This window comes from Colias croceus, chromosome 1 (assembly GCF_905220415.1).
Source record: "Colias croceus chromosome 1, ilColCroc2.1".
NCBI classification, from domain to species: domain Eukaryota; kingdom Metazoa; phylum Arthropoda; class Insecta; order Lepidoptera; family Pieridae; genus Colias; species Colias croceus.
The window spans coordinates 13,122,199-13,140,329 of NC_059537.1; positions in this window are offsets into that span (position 1 = coordinate 13,122,199).

An 18,131-nucleotide genomic window follows, 5' to 3' on the forward strand; every position below is an offset into this window, starting at 1 on the left:
TTTCTATTTGAATGTCGACACCATCACCATTTGTCGGTGTACTCAAAATAGTACTTCGAATAACGAGGTTCCCCGTCGGGTTACATACCACGTTCTGATGACCAGAGGGGTATGCAGTATGCATGTACTTTATTGCATTCATACTTGATAATTATTCAATCGAACTATGCCTATTGTTTGGCTTGTTTGTGTTTTTTAATAACATTTTTGAGAGGATAGTTAAAAGTCACTTAAGATAGTTAATATCGTAGGTAAAAAACACGATTATAATAAAACAAATTAAATTTGTGCCTAAGCCAACCTAACCTATAAAACTGCTTAGTAACAGATCTTATGAATCAAATATTGTAATGAACATTAGATTGTTCATCACTATAATAAATATAATTCTATTTAGGTCATTCTATTTCCAAAATTCTTTAATGATTAAAAAAAACAGATTTTGTAGAAAAAACCCATTTTGACAGGACATAATTACATTCCAGTTCAGATTATTCGACTTTTTATTAATCGAAATGTATCAACGGAGGCGATATTAGCCGAACTGGTCTACCCACGAGATCCGGTTAAGTACCCTGCCCCACAGTGATATAAATTATATTAAGATACTGAATAATGATCCTTCTAACTATCCCTATAAAGAACATATTCTCGTGAATTAGAGTCAGACTTGCGGTCGACTGTACACAGTCTATTACTCGAAGTATCGTAGGCGGCACATAGAAAGACCTAGATTATATTTCAATAGTAATATCTATTGACCTGCAGTAGCTTTTTCTTGTGGCTTATTTATGAAACCACCTAGGAGCAACTGTCATACATTTTAGAGCAAGCGCGCAAGAGCAACTTTTATCTCCGCAATTATTTTGTCTCTCCCATCAACTCTATGGGTTAGTAAGAAAGTGCGCGCACGTAGCGACGCAACTCCAGGGAGACTTTTTTACTAGGCCAGAGTTGATGGGCCGAGAGACAAAAGTTGCTCTTGCGCGCTAGCTCTATTAACAAAGTCGTGTATATCTTTACGTTAATTTATTAGTAGAATTCGATCATATGTACATAAAGTAATGCAATTAGAGTTGATTTAATAGATTAAATATGTGCATGCAGCTATAAAGCCAACATACAGCGGAAAATTCATCATACAATATCCTGATTTATATTTTTTTATTTACTTAATTAACACTTTCAATAGTTCCGTATAACACGGAACTAATAAATCGAATAAAAAGTCAAGTTACATTTCTATAAATAAAACAATATCAATCACATGCATCGTCTAGGACTAAAATACATTCCTTGAAAGGAATGACTTGACTCCATTGAATATGGCCTTATTCACGCACTCCATGGAAATGTGCCCACGCATTTCTACAAGCAGTATAGCCCGTCGATTTTAAACCTTATCTTGGTGGAGTAAATTTGAATATTGTGTGTGTTTCTTTCTGCAAATTGGCATGGTTCAAGGGTTGGAATTTCCACAATCGCGACTTTTGCCCGCCACCCAATTGGCACGATATTCAAACAATGGAATTTCTAGAAACGTCCAAATGAATTTAGACATGAATCATTCGCATTCGTTTTGTGAATTATTATTCCCTTTAGATGTTATGATAATGATAAATGACTGAAACATGCTGAACAGTATTAAGGGACTAACTAACTAAAAAATATGTAAGAATGATACAAAATATACATATTAAAACGGATAGATTACAGATGAAAACACACAAGCACGTGATGTGAATTAAAAATGCCACTAGCCTGAACTTAATATTATAAAGCTGAAGAGTTTATTTGTTTAAACGCGCTAATCAAGAAGTAGTTCTTGATTAGTTCGATTTGAAAAATTATTTCGGTGTTGGATAGCCCATTTATCGAGGAAGGCCTTTCACTCTCATCATTTATTTATATCATCACGCTAAGACCAACAGAAGTGGAGCCATGCGGGTGAAACTGCGGAGTGCAGCTAGTTGTAAAATATATTAATTATACGAGATAATATTTGGTTTATCACGGTTGTAATAACTATTAACTAAGACAGCTCGATAACAGACTATGATATATTAGCCACTTGAAATACAGAAGGATGTATTTATAATCGATAAAAGGTGACTCGTAAAATCTGGTTAAGCGCAAATTTACGGCGTCTGAAGCGCACGGAGCTATAACTCAAGTGGACAATACACGTCAAGATTATAATCTGTGGAGTCTTGTAGCTAGCTATAATATCTATAATGGCTCATTGTCAGACCGAAGCCCGCGATTACGAGCAAAATGGCGGCTACCTTTGAAATTATTTTACATTTTTTTAAAGGTTGATTTCAATTATATGCAGACGTTTATATTGATTTGTAATTGGAACTTGTAACTGAAATAATTTACTAATTGAGTATTATAATCATCTAAGGCTTAATTAAAAAAAGAATTATGTATCGAAATTCAAAAGGTATTGCTCTCATTGCATTTCATAGAAATAAGCTAACCAATTTGGAATTTAGATACCTACTAAACACAAAAAGAAAATAAATCACAGCACTACTTTATTTATCTCCTCTACACACAAAGTCCTAATGCATGTTTTCCATTTTTATTGAACTCATAAGTCATATTATTCCATTGAAGTCAAGTCAACCATGAGCATACTAATTATCAAACACACAATATATAAATATTGAATATTATTTTATATCGTATCCGTAACCATATAAATTATAAAAAACACTATATAAAAAATATTCCAGAATATCGTACGTTTTGATAATAGTGACCCATAGCTATCACGATCAGAGCATATCTCAGGACAGCTGGGCTGCCTCTGTTGGTTGCTTATCTATCAAACAATACCTTTTTGTTTTGTTCTATTGAAAATGTTCTCTATATTCTATAGAAAAGCTGACGAAACTTAATTATATATCGAGTCTATTATCTTCTTAACGAAAGCGTCTTAGCGAAGTACAGAATGTGGATATTCGGTATTATTTTCTTATATTTTCAAGGATGTAAATACTTCTTGCGTATATATTGAAATGGTTCTAGATAGAATATATACTTGGTATTATTACTCAAAACATAAAATATAGGCAATATTATGTAGATACCTGGATTAGAATTTTAAAATGAATATCTTTATAGATTCTATTGATTTAAGAAACCAAATTATAATTCAACGTTACCTATTATAAAAATAACTGCGTTAAAAACAACCGACTTCAAAAACGGAAAAGTAAGAAATAAAAAAGATTTGATATTATTAATTACTACATATTATTTTTATGTGCTATTTACTAAAAAGGTTTGATGTCGGTGCATGGGCTTAATACTAAGTGCTTAGTGTTTGGCACCGCCTTCAAACCTATTTAATAAATAGCACATAAAAATAATATGTAGTAATTAATAATATCAAATCTTTTTTATTTCTTACTTTTCCGTTTTTGAAGTCGGTTGTTTTTAACGCAGTTATTTTTATTTAATACTTTTTAGTGTATTTTTCAACACGAATCAAACGAGCCCAAACTCGATAAAGTTGAGTCAATATATTACTGAGTTCCTATGGCCACCTTCCGATTCCATCATCAGATCAGCTCCATGTCATGATAATGTTTCATCGCTATCCAATTTACATTCGTATACAAAATTTCAGCTCAATCGGTTACCGGGAAGTGAATCAAAGTTACTTGCTACATTGAAATTAAGTCATCGAGTACAGACAAAAATGCTCATAAAATAAAAACTACTAGGCCTAGCCGAATAAAATTTTTATGGGACCAATTCGACACCATCCCGCATCGAACAAAAAAAGAATCACGTAAATCGGTTCAGAAACCTCGGAGTAATCGGTGTACATACATAAAAAAAAAAAAAAAAAAAATATACCGGCCGAATTGATAACCTCCTCCTTTTTTTTGAAGTCGGTTAAAAAAGAGCATTTTAATTTTAATCATGCTTTGAAGATCGTTTTTTATCTATATTGAACTTCGTGCTCCCAATAGAAACCGATTCTAATTTCTAACATAGATACCTACATAGTAAACACATTACTATGTGTGTACTATGTAGGTATCTAATTAGGTGTATCTACTGATACACCTCAATTTTTTTCTAGAAACTGTCAAATTGACAGTCAAGGCATGGCGGCCATGTTTTGCCGCCAACTTCACGAATTGAAAAGAATAAAACATACAGTAATTAAATTAACGTAAGTATTGTGTAGGTATCTCCTTTAACATTGTAGGAGTAACTACCAAAAAACTATAGCTGAAAGATGATTTATCTTTTTATAATTAGTTTTACCTACATTTAATCATATTGACAGAACAAAAAACCAACCCACATCGATCTTTAGCACAGTACTCGTATCGACAGCATCATTAAGGCACAAAAACAACGAACTCTTAACAATATGCAAAATGATTTGCATAAATCTAAAAAGAGAAGGAACGCCGGGCGGAATGCAAGTTGTTATTTATTCTCGTTTCCTTCGCATAAATAAGGAGCTGACGGTTTGATTCCGCGGGTCATTTTGTTTAAGTACCCTCTTTTTGCAAGTACAATAATTGCTTTAAAGATTTCCGTGCTATGTCCATTGGACTTTTGACATGAATTTTAACTACAGTATTAATTTAAGCCCGAGTTGGATCGTGAAGAAGTTAATAAATACCCTTTAAAATACGTAGTAGTGTTCTTTATATTATACCTTGAACACTACCAAAATATGAATGCTACCTCTATCATATTTCGAATAACATATACAAACGCATATGCTGCTAATATTCTTTCTTCTTAATTAATTTTATTAATTTAACAGGCATTTATCAATAAAACTTATCTACCCCTTCTACTGTTTCTTAATTCTAAAAACAATAAAATAAAAAGGACACACTCGCACCTGATGCCCTATCTCCTAATTACATGTTTTATGGAGAATTCTGATTGACGCTTAGAGCACTCTAAAGCACCCCGCTAAGTCTCATCCCGACGCACAAAGGTGATAAAAATAATCGACTTATAGACCACACACAGTGTGAAGAATAAACTAGCGACTTGCGTGTTTCGTTTTTTATCTACCACTGGTACCATCGATAATCAATACATTATCTATAAGTTTTTCCGCTTCAATCAAGGCTTTGATGATAGATCAGAGCCCCAATAAAAAGATGCAGATTTTAAACTGTCCAAATATCTATGGAGTGAAAGGGTAACCTCGTTTATTGATAATTCATCATACGTATATACCTACTTCTAAACAGAGCATTCAATTATCTGATTACGGGGAACCAAAAAATAACGACCGATATACAAAATATGCCAGAAAAAGATGGTCTCCCATACATATTCTTAGCTTGAAACCATTAGAAATGAAATTCAAATACCTGGGTGCATAACATCACTTCAAAAACAACGATATGAATATCATAACGTTTCTGCATTTCCACTTATCCTTTGTTCCATACAAAGCAATGCAATTCACGACAAAAATGTACATCATGTTCATGGAAACATCTGTCTCAGGATTTTAGAATAAATGTAAGTCACGACGCAACTAAGTATATTAAAATGTATGCTAAAATGTTCAAATTCCACCGCAGATCGATATTTTACTAACAAATACTGAACATTGCTTGTTCCCCGACATTCATCTTGTCAGATGTCGAGCATTAGTAAGTAAGTATAGTTAATGTTCGCAAACATAGTTGTATGAAATAGAGATGTAGTAAGCATTTAACAAGATACCAACAACGTTTTGGTAGGAGCTACAACAGTTTTGAAGCAAATATTTCGGTAATGGTGTGTTTACATCAAACGAGCGAATGCTCATTCTAACCCCATGTCAAATTATTTTAGAGTAAACACTAAACATAAAACAGCCGTAGAGTATTCTTTCGTTGTTATAAGTGCGTACGAAAAATTTCTATACAATGTTCTAATACTGAACAACACTGAATATGAGTTTTCCTTTACACTAAAAGATAACGAAAGAATGCTTTTGCTCTAGCTCTTTGTCCTTTGATGTAAATGCACCGGAACTCGGTAACGAATGCTCGGTACTTAATTATCATCTTATTTAACGGAAAAATTAATTGAATTTTATCTTTAATTTCTAAGTAATTTTGTGGTTACTTTTCTCGTTAAGTACTTGATAATAATCCAACGGATATGTTATCACACAAAATAATTTTAGTTTTTATAGTTTAGCAATTAAAAATAATCTATGCGTATTTATAATGCTCTCAAACATGTATCTTTCTAACAGGACTACGCCATTTAGAAATAGAATATAGTTGATTATATTAACTTTTATATCCCTAGATTAGATGCTCGGGAAGGAGAAATGGTAACATACTTCTCTTTTCAACTGACTTCAAAAAAGGAGCGTTAGGTTTTTTTTTTTGTTACTTCAGAACTTTCATTGGTGAACCGATTTTGATAATTCAAACGGAGACAAATACAACAAACCAAATTATTGAAATCCGTTCTTGAGTCCTTGTGTTACTAACATTACTCTCTTTTATATTATAAGATTATTATTATCATTCATATATTTTCCATAGTAGAACGAGGTAGAGGCAGATTAATGTAAGTACTGTATACACATTGAGGGCATGAGACGAGTCTGACCTTTGCATCGATGTCTCTGCAATTCATTTTAATATCGTCGCCATATTCGTGGGATCTTATTTTTCACTTCTGAAGTACTGATAGAAGCTTTAGGAGATTTTCTGCTATGTATTTTTTATAGTTTACTAGCTGTATTTGCCAGGAAAATGACTTAGAGCTTTGGGCTACCATATTGGACCTAAACGGATTTATCTCTAAAAGGTATTTTGTTAAATCAAAAAATAATTATGGAAAAGCTTCGTACTGTGCATTTACATCAAACGAACATAGAGCTAGAGCACGAGCTTCTTTCGTGTGTAAACGAAAACTCGTATTCAGTGTTGTTCAGTATTAGAACATTGCATAGAATCTTTTCGAACGCACTAAGAACAACGAAAGACTAAAAGAATTTAACATAGTGGGGTTAGAATGAGCATTCGCTCGTTTGATGTAAATGCACCGTAAAAATGAACAGAGAATATGAAGTATTACTTTCAAGCTATATTAATTTCAAAGTTTAATATGATTTCTATACATAATACCTTCAAGTACTGAATAGATATTCATATTATTACGGAGATAAAATTCTAGGTTATACCACGTCCCACTAAAATATCAGTCGGTGAAATCGCGTTGGTATTGCAGCTATTTATAAAATAAATTCCGATGTAAATTCTCCTGTCTCGCACTTACTTTTATTTATTCTATAGCCTAAAACATTTGCGCTCAACCTTTGGTTGATAATAAATGAAAAAGTAGATATATGTGCTTTTGAGTTAAAGTAAGGAAAACGGCAGCATTTTTTAATATTCTTAGTATCATCATACTTCATTAATAAAAATCGCCAAATTATGCTTTGCTTGTAGAACTGTTGCTTCATTCACAAGAATATATTTATTTATTTCTTGACACCGCAAGGAGCAATAAATATAATCTCATCTTTGGCAAAATTGTTTGGATTTTATAATAATAATAATCAATTAGTTGGTTGGTGGTTTTCACACATCCTATTTGTTGTTTTCTCTTTATCTGGGTAAAAACAACCTTAACTTGAGGGAGGTTCTCAAGAAATCATTCAATTCATATAGTATTTAAATTGAATAAAAGTGATAAATTACACAATAAACAATAAAGTTTTAAAGGCATTTTATTATTTTAGTAGGACAGACTCGGAGAAAGTATTTTATCACCAAAGGTTGATCGCAACAGCATGAAACATTGTTACTATAGTCGGATCGTCGATGTCTTTGCGTTCTGATAATATCGTATAACGAGCCTTTACGCATGGCCCGGAGTGTGAGCTATGCGATTTAGCTTTACATGTGTTTATGTGAAACAAATGCTTTACTTAATAAATAATAACACAAAAATTGAATTGAACGAAAATTGAAACGAAGCCATTCTCTTATAAAAGCGATTAAGTGCAGGAAAAACTTTTAAAGCTAATTTCATGATAAATTAAAAGTTCAAAATGATTTTATTGCATATGTTTAAAATATCCTGTCCAAAAAAATGGTAAAAACAGTTAAACAAAATTCTAAAAGTAAGAGTAAAATTTCAAAATTGCGTCATAAGAATACCGTCATGTCATGGAGTAATGCGACGATTATGGAATCTTTGAATCTTGTCAAAGAAGTTTCACTTCTGACACGTGTGCTCGGCTCACGCTTTTTTTTAATTTTAAAGTTAATTAACATAAAATGATAGCTTTGTCGATTTTTTCCACCCGTGTACAAAACGCGGGAAAAGCATATGTGTTATTCTGGTACATCTAACATCACCGCCATCTTGGCAGTGCCAACAAGTGATGAAGTATTTTTACTGAAGAGTTTCAAATATACATTCATAAGTCTTTTCTTCTTTATAATATTTATATGTAGGACTAATGTAATATAAATAAAAATAAGTTTACGGTCACAACCTTCCTTCAATAACTTATGACAGCAATAAAGCATACATCTTGCATACATCATTTAAATTTAAACGGCCTCCATTTAAAATATTTATTACCTTAAGGGTAGGTATGTTTTAAAGCGTTCCTCAGTTAATTCAATATCACTACATAGCATAAAACAAAGTCGCTTTCTCTGTCCCTATGTCCCTTTATATGCTTAAATCTTTAAAACTACGCAACGGATTTTGATGCGTTTTTTTTAATAGATAGAGTGATTCAAGAGGAAGGTTTTAGTATATAATTTATTAGGTTTTAGACAAAGCGGGCGAAGCCGCGGGCGGTAAGCTAGTACTCTATAAAATAAAATCAGTTTTATAATGCTTTATCATAAGGTACTCAAATAATGAATGAAAATTTCTTATTGTAGGTACACCTTATAGAATACGTTTTAAATACTAAACAATATAATTTAACAATGCACAGAAGACGGCCTTATCGCTGGCAGCGATCTCTACCAGGCAACCCAGACTTTCTTCTGTTTATAAATATATTAAAACCTCAAACACTATTTGATGATCTGATTAATGATGAAAATATGATCGCAATTTTAACCGACTTTATTAAAGTTACATTGTAAAGCGTATTAAAGATTCAATTACATAAATTACCTTTACCACCATGTCGCAAGTACCAGATATTAAAACTCGATCGAATAAATAATATTATGGAACATTGAGATTGTTTAAGTTTTTTTATTACGCATAATCCGCTTTACCTCATTCACTGAACCATGCACGTAAGCTTCGAACTTGGCACTTTTATAACATAAATTAACTTGCATTATCGCGCAATGTAAAACTGTGCACATATTTAGACAATTTTTTTATCTTACATTCATTTCAAAAAGTTTGAATGTATGTTTTCCAGAATGGTTAATTCTTATTCTTCTTGCGTTATCTAAATGCATGTAGGTACCTATGTATTTCGGTACGTAGTCGGAGATTCCAAGTACATATTCTGACTTTATTTATTTATTATGCATTTCAGTTTTCAGTTAAATATTTCTACTACTAGGTATAAATGAAAAAGTGTATTCAATCACGCTAAGTCGACTGAAAGAATTAAAATTAACAATTTGGTGCAAAAAAGGATCAAAATCTGTAAAAAGTTGATGGTTCTATGTCCAAGAAAGTAATATTGTTACCAGGGACTATAAACTATGGACTAATAAAGAACTCTTGTAAGTTTTTGTAAAAAAAATACATAATATATTATAATATAAGCCCGTCTCACGTCCACAGTATTCGTAGCCGCAGCATTTATGACCTGGATTGGGCTTCCAAGAGCGGTCATTTTTTATTTCGTCTCACTTTTACTACTCGGTTGACCTCAGCGAGCGGAGTAAAAAACACAAGCGCTTTGTCGGCTCCGACCAACTAAAGACTCCTTTATTTAACTTTAACTGAAGCTTTGAAACAATCGCTTAAGGAAAATACATTTTTTAGAAATTAATGTAGTAACTCCAATAAGAGGTGACTCATAAATCTCGCTGCAAAAGGAAAAGTAGACCAACCTAGTAACCTTGTTGATGTGATTCATACCAAATTTGATTCATGATAAAAGAAACTAGTATAGCCAAGTATAACCCACAATGCTTGAATTTAATCCATATTTAATATTATAAATTCGAAAGTAACTCTGTCTGTCTGTCTGTTACTCAATCACGCCTTAACTACTGAACCATTTTGCATGAAATTTGATACAGATATATTTTGATAGCCGAGAAAGGACATAGGCTACTTTTTACCCCGGGAAGTACTTTGAGCCAAGTCACCTCCTATCATTATATAAGGCGCAGGTACGTCCTCACTTGGAGTACTGCTCTCATCTATGGGCTGGCGCCCCGCAGTGCCAACTTCTTCCACTTGACCGCATTCAACGTCGGGCAGCTCGAATTATCGCCGATCCCAGGATTACCAATAAGCTTGACCCTCTGTCATTAAGAAGGGACTTAGGGTCTCTTTGCATATTCTACCGATTTTATTATGGGGAGTGTTCTAAAGAACTATTCGACCTTATCCCTGCAGCACAGTTTCACCACCGCACATCCCGTCACAAGAACCTCTACCATCCACACCATCTGGACGGTTGGCGAAGCACAACTGTGCGCTTTATGCGCAACTTTCTTCCGCGTACTGCTGTACTTTGGAACAAACTGCCAAAGTCTGTATTCCCGAACAGCTTCAATATGGAGGCCTTCAAAAAGAGAGCTTATGACTACCTGAAGGGCCAATAAATTAAGCCACTCCCTGATCCACTGAAGCCTTTCCCTTAATATTATTTTCCATTTTATTAAATATCCTGTCCCTCTCCCTTTACCAGCAGGCAACACCCGTATCACAGTTACGGTAGTCTATGGGCGGCGCACTTAGCTTACCATCAGGCAAGGCGTCGGCTCGTTTGCCTCCTTCTACCATAAAAAAAAAAAAAAAAAAAAAAAAAAAAATAGGTTTTATCCCGGAAATCCCACGACACGAAACTACGGGTGGAAAGCTAGTGTATAATAAAACTTCGTAACATTATTCCTAGTTGAGAAGAAACACGTCGCATGAAGAATCTATGTAATTTTTAGTATTTTCTTCGTGCAGTCAGAAAATTTTTTTTAGTCTTTTATAAATGGTGTGAATGTTTTATTCATATAGGGATATTTTAAATCTTTAATGGTGTATGTAATAAATGAATTAGCAGGTCTGTAAAAGTTTTGTGAGGCCTTAATCTCGTACCATAAATTTGAGATAAAGTTTAAAAATTTATTTATAAATTAGGGTTTTCTGTTGCAATAAACGGGGGTAGCAGTATTTAAAACCATACATTATGAACAAATACATTAATTTTAGTTCAAAGAAATTAAATTTAGTTCATGAAAGATTCATAACGCTTCTGATCTTCGTTTTCTTCAATGTCATTAAGGAAATCTATCTTCTTCTCTTTACACAAAAGTATGAAATTTGTAATTACACACTTTTTGTGTAAAGAAGTTAAAGTGTGTAATTCTAACATTTTTACATATTCCAAATCTTATAATTACAACAACACATTCACTCCACATTATATATCGGCCAGTCAATTTGCCTAGCGACAGTAACAAAGCTGCAAGCATGCGTTCATTAATTATACAACAAGAAATTAACTTGAGAATTAATTATCTTATAATTACCTTTATCTAGAATCATGGGAGGATTTAGCCGTAAACATTATACTGGTTTGCAGGGGAATGGTCCAGCATTCTAACCATTTCCAATGATACAACGACATAGTTACCAATGAACTTACCGGTACAGGGGCCGTATGAAGACCTCTTATTTCCAGCCAGTTTACACCGTGAATTGTACAGACTGGCAAATTCATAGTATAATACCATAATTAATCATGGCTGGTTATTGCGATCATAATATGAATGATGAGAATATGATGCCAGTCAGTTCAATCCATGGCGTAAACTGACTGAATAAGAGATCATAATACGGCCCCAGTAGCTTCTCATCCCAGCTCCGCATGGACTGACCCCGGTAAAACAAAATAAAATATAGCTTATGTTACTCAAGAATAATGTAGCTTTATGCTGGTGAAAGAAATTTTCAAATCGGTCAAGTAGTTTCGGAGTCTATTCATTTTAAACGAAGATTTAATAGATGTAATCATCGATTATATCTTCGTTACTCTTTATCATAATATTGTAGACTAAGGGCCGATTTTTCAATCCTTGGATAAAACTTATCCGTCCAATAAAGTATTACACGATAATATTAAAATGTCACGTAAACTGTCAAATACGGGCAATTAGAATACGTTTTTAAAATGGTAGTTTTATACATTATTCGACGAATAATTTTTATCCAAGCATTGAAAAATCGGCCCTAAGTAATGTATTTTGCATTAAAAATAATCAAAAAATTTTTAGATATGTAACACGGCCGATTGGTTGATAAGCTTCGTTCGAATTAACTGCAATGTACATCCTATCCTATCCAGGATATTTCAAATATAAACGTATGCAAACTGCAAATAGACTGTCTCTACCCAAGCATAGATTGAGATCGTTTCTATTTAGTTTGTATAGGAAATATATCGTGAATGATTCGTTTAACAAAGTTCAGTAATTGCATTATATTATATACTACGATTTTCCCGCGTATGCATTCATGTTATCGCTATCGCGTTACAATCGAACATATTTCCATTCCCTATTTCACTCCAATCAATTTTATTTAAACCTTCTCTTCTTTTCGAAAATTTAATCTATATCCATCCCAAAATTTCATAAAAATTTGTACAGTGATTTAGGCGCGAAAGCAATAGCGACACACATTTCGTGTTCATAATGTATTACAAAATTTTCAAATATTTTTAAACAGAAGTAGAGTCATATGAACTTTTTATTTATTAACTGTTTATTTAAGACTGCGTGTATTGCTATAATTTATAAACTTCTTAAATATTTTAGTTATTTATAAATCTTATTTAATTTATGTGTGCTTTTTATAAATGAAATCCTTCATTTTACTGTCTGTATGTAGAGCACATTATCTTTCTTTTGTTAATGTTTGACTATAAAACATATAGGTAATAAATAAATAAATAGATATATAAATACGAATACAATCGTACCGTCCGTGGCAACCGCGGGGGACGCGCCTACCTGCGCAGACGCTTCCCAAAACGAAAAAGAGCCCGCATTCCACGGCCGCACCCCACCTCAGCCTCACGGATCACCTAGGGCTGTCTACGAGAAGTTTAAATGTATTTCTTAACAGATTTTACGCGAATATTGACTATATGTGACGGTTTTTGTAAAGTGTTCGAAACTTCGATAGAAAACCTTATATGAATAATTAAGAAATAACGTTTTAAACAGACTTTAATTACTTCTTTATTGATGATCCTTTCAAATTAAAACATCTCACTTTGCTGCGTTAATGCGGTTTGAACAACTACATTGCACTCTACATCTTAAATCGAGGTCTTTAAGTCTACATAGTATATTTAGCAATTACAATTATTACGTAAAACTGGATAGATGACACAAGCAAGATAGTCCATCTTGTAAATGCATCGTTCCTATCTTATCTGTCAAGAAAAAACAGAGAATGTAGTTTGTAAGGCAACCTTTTATGTTAACATGAATTACAACTTCAACCTCTAATTGGTTTTAAATACGAGATACCATATATAATTAAAGCTTACGAGTCAATTTGCTCATTAAATTACTGAACAATCTTAGTTTCTCCTTATGATATTAATTTACAAACACAACAGCTCCCTACATAATTGGGTCAACATTCCTTAATTTCATAGATGACACAACAGAACGAATATGCCGCAAAATTGCCTTCACGTTAATGACATCAAAAATTCCACGCACCTGTGACAGCCCTAACTCATCCCTTTATCCCGACATTCTTGAATGCAGACCTGTTGCGTTCCCCCGTCTCTCCTGTCCCCCGTACTATAAATAATTCAATATAGCGATTAATTCGTGCCTGATACCGATTCAACTGTCAATTAATGGTACAAGATATTGTGGTTACTTTGTAGGCTTTTAGGGACTGGTAAATTGGTATGGATTGTACTAGATGGGGATATTTATCGCTTGGCAATACGATATTTGGACAAATGATTGGCGATACTTGGTTCGAATGAAATTGTTTGTCAAACAGTGATATAGCGAGTAAAATAATATTTTGAATATATTATTATTATAAATTAAGTGAAAATGGAGGCTAATAATAGATGCTGTGCCTTAAATATTACGTAGGAATATCTTTACAAAAGCACTTAAATACAATTTAATAAAGCAATACAATTAGGTATTTTTTCCGTTATCAAAAAAAGTATAGTTTTTTTTTCTCTTTACCTTTTACCATGGTTGCCTGGAAGAGATCACTACTAAGTGATAAGGCCGCCAAATTAGTTGTAATCTGTTTTATCTGTATGTAATTCTGGTTCTCTATTTGTACAATTAATAAAACGTTAAATAAAAAAGGAGGTTGTAAATCGGAGCTCTACATTTTACTTTATATTTATTATGAAATAAATATTTTAAAAATAATTATTGCATTGTTCTACTAACAAATCTAACTCGTCTACAAATACAATCAGAATTCGCATAAAACTTTCAATAGCTCACTCCAGTCAAAGAACTAACTAGAAACCTTCTAGAAACGTACCCAACATCGACTGACGTTTCAATTCTATTGTATGTCAGCTATACATACATACAAGCTGTAAATGTCCGTCTGTTTGTGACGCGTCTATTCAATTTACTTTATTTACAGAGCAAGATTGTCAAGTACAAGGTACCATAAAAGTGAGCCTCTGTACCAAAGATATTGCGTCTTTTCACTGATCGGTTTCGTTGTAAGGCAATTTTAAAGTATAAGTATATGCGTAATGTTTAAATGGGTTTATTACTAGCTGTGTTTCACGGTTTTAACCGCAGTGCTCCGCTCCTGTTAGTGTTAACGAGATGAGCTATCTAACACCGAAATAATTTTCAAAACGGACCAGTAGTTCCCGAGATTAGCGCGTCCCATCAAACAAACTTCAGCTTTATAATATTAGTATAGATTATAAATTTTACGACACTTGTGCATTTTACCAAAAAAAAAATACCAGTATTTCGCAATATGAACCTCCTTTTAAGTCATATTCTTACCTAAACAAATATGTATTTTATCTTCTTCTGATTTTAGTGTTCGCGCTACACTTTGCTTTTAATTTTCGTGGTACTTTACATTCTAAATATGCGAAAATTTTTGGAAATTTGTTTCGTCAAAATATGTGCACAAATATATTATAACATTCAGAGTTATTTTCATATTAAAGTACAATAAATTACAAGCATTTAACTGTTCATCTTTAAAGAAGAATTAAAAGGAAAATCTTTTTCCTTTCACAAAGATAAAAGGAAGTGAATTGTAATAAAATTCTATGGTGTCTTCAAACGGTATTTCTCAAAAGAAACGTCAACAATTCCTCGGATCATACAAATAAAATAACGTGAATTTACCTGTGTCTATTCTTTATCCTTTAATTCAGCGAGAATCTTTTGTAAGATACATCTAAGAGTAAACTTCTATAAAGGCTTACGCAATCGCGTCTGGGAATTTAATTTAAATTGCTACAAAACTCTGAGATACTGAGATTAAGAATAGTTGATAAAGTAAATAGAACAGAGCACATTTTTCTAAAGTAATATATTTATAAACTTTATTGTACACAGACAGAAAATACAAAGGAGGACAGTCGACAAAAGGCGGCTTTATTGCTTCAAGCAATTTCTTCCAAGCAACCCATGCGATCAATGACATAGTTAAAAGTATTAGGAAAGTTTATGTATACAATAAAATAGAAGAAAAAAAAGGACATCACATAGTTAAACATAGAAATGTTATAACTTATGAGTCCAGTTTCATCAAGTGGTAACCGCAAAAGCCTCTTCTAATGAATCGCGAGCTAAATTCTTAGTTTTTTTATTAATTTTAATAAAATCGCCTATCTGAATACCACAAAGTGTAATTCATGAAATCGAAACTTTTTTAATACATTCTAAATATTATGACTAATTTGTCGATGTCAGAGCTTTTAGTTCAGTGCTTTTGTATTTATATATGTATAGGTATTTTCATAGTTATTTATCTTTATTTTATTTTCTCAGCACTCTCAAAAACCTTATTATACCTAAATATATTTTTATTCATTGCATGGAATGTACTTAAAATGTTATCACTGAATATTTACTGAACGAAAGTTCCTGAACAAGCGAGCCAATACATCGATAATTCCGCTCCAAGCTCGCTCGAACTCATATTTACATTTTCACAATTTTCTGTTAAATTTTTCGCTTCACTAAATATGGGCTCTTATATAATTTTAGGTAAACGTGCTCTTGCCTCGTAAATTTAATAATAAGTGGGTACTTACGCTTCGACACTACATGCATTTTGCGATGAAAATCTTGATTATAAGTTGTGTGCTGATTCTCGCTCCTCTTGTGTGATAAAAAGAAGACAGTCTGATGAGCAACATCATGACAGCTATGTAAAGAGTTATTTTCTTATGTAATAACACTTTCATTAAATATTATTTACAAATAAGGAATGGACGAATAATGTGAACCTGTCATAGGTAGGTTAAGGTAGTAAACAGAGTACAAATTATAAATACAACACATGCTTTATACTTCATATGCCTTAAATTTGGCACATGACTATAAAAAGAGCTTTGCATTAGTTCTGAAAATTAAAATTTCTGATACATACGTACACTCTGGAATAAACGAATGAATATAGAATAAACCAATCGGTCAATTCTAATGTTTTGTCTATAGAGAAACCATGTATAAAAATCATGTCTGTGATCCCTTCTTGGTAATATTAAACTAGCTGTGTCCCGCGGTTTTATCCACTGCTCCACTCCTGTTGATCTTAGCGTGATATTATAACCGATCGCCTCCATAAATAGGCTATAATAATATATATAATAATTTTTCAAATCGGAACAACAGTTTCTGAGATAAGCGCTTTCTAAGAAACAAACAAACAAACTCTTCAGCTTCATAATATTATATACCTGGTATAGATTTAAAATGTTCACATATAATTAAATATAGTATGTTATCAGCGTTATATTAAATGGACTTTTTCTTGTTTTATTAAGTCTTGATAAAAAGTAGGTAGGAAAGTAATCGTGATGATTTTAGTTACGTTATTCGATGCGTTTTGCATGATTATGTCGATTTTATTCCATAAATGTCTTGCGGAGGTTTATATTGAATCAGTTATAGAAAGTTATGTATACATTTTTATACACCTAAAAGTTATTTCAAGTACCTACTTAATTTCTCTACATGGACAAAGATAGTAATTGTTGGAGCACCTACCATCTCTCTATGTTTTTTTTTTGTTATACTGTTTAATTATATTTATATTATACTATTTAGTTATATTGTTTAATTATATTGCCATACCATTATTTTGTACTGAACTAATGAATTAACATCTTCCCTTTATGAAATGCCCATTAAAACATTCTTAATTTATTTTAACTCCATAATATAATAGAGCGTTACAATACTTAAAAAAATGTATTGCTACAATATTTATAAAAAGGTATTACATACTACGATGCATTTCTAAAACCTTTCGTAAAACTAGTTAAAATCCGCCCTACATAGGCGCACGAAGCTCATTATAATAAAGCACGTTTCTAGCTATATCTATGTTATGTATATCTATGTATATAGGATCTAGACTAGACAAGGGAAGACTGTGCTTAATGCCGCGTCGTGACCAAACTCCCGCGCTTGTGTGCGTGCGCGTGATTCGCGGTCGAATGTCTGTGTGGCTTTTCGTATCCATTGCATGCTCTTTCAGTTTTTTTTTATTGTAATTTTTTTTTATGTAAACACTGAATAAGATGTTTTAAACGGTACTATGTGTAAAATTGTAGTAGTCTAACTTACCTACAAGTAAATTTTACAAATAAAAATTGCAAGTATGATGTCATTTTTAATTATTATATTTAATGCTTATTCCTTCCACAATACCTACTGAACTTCACTATATTCACTGCTTTACTACGA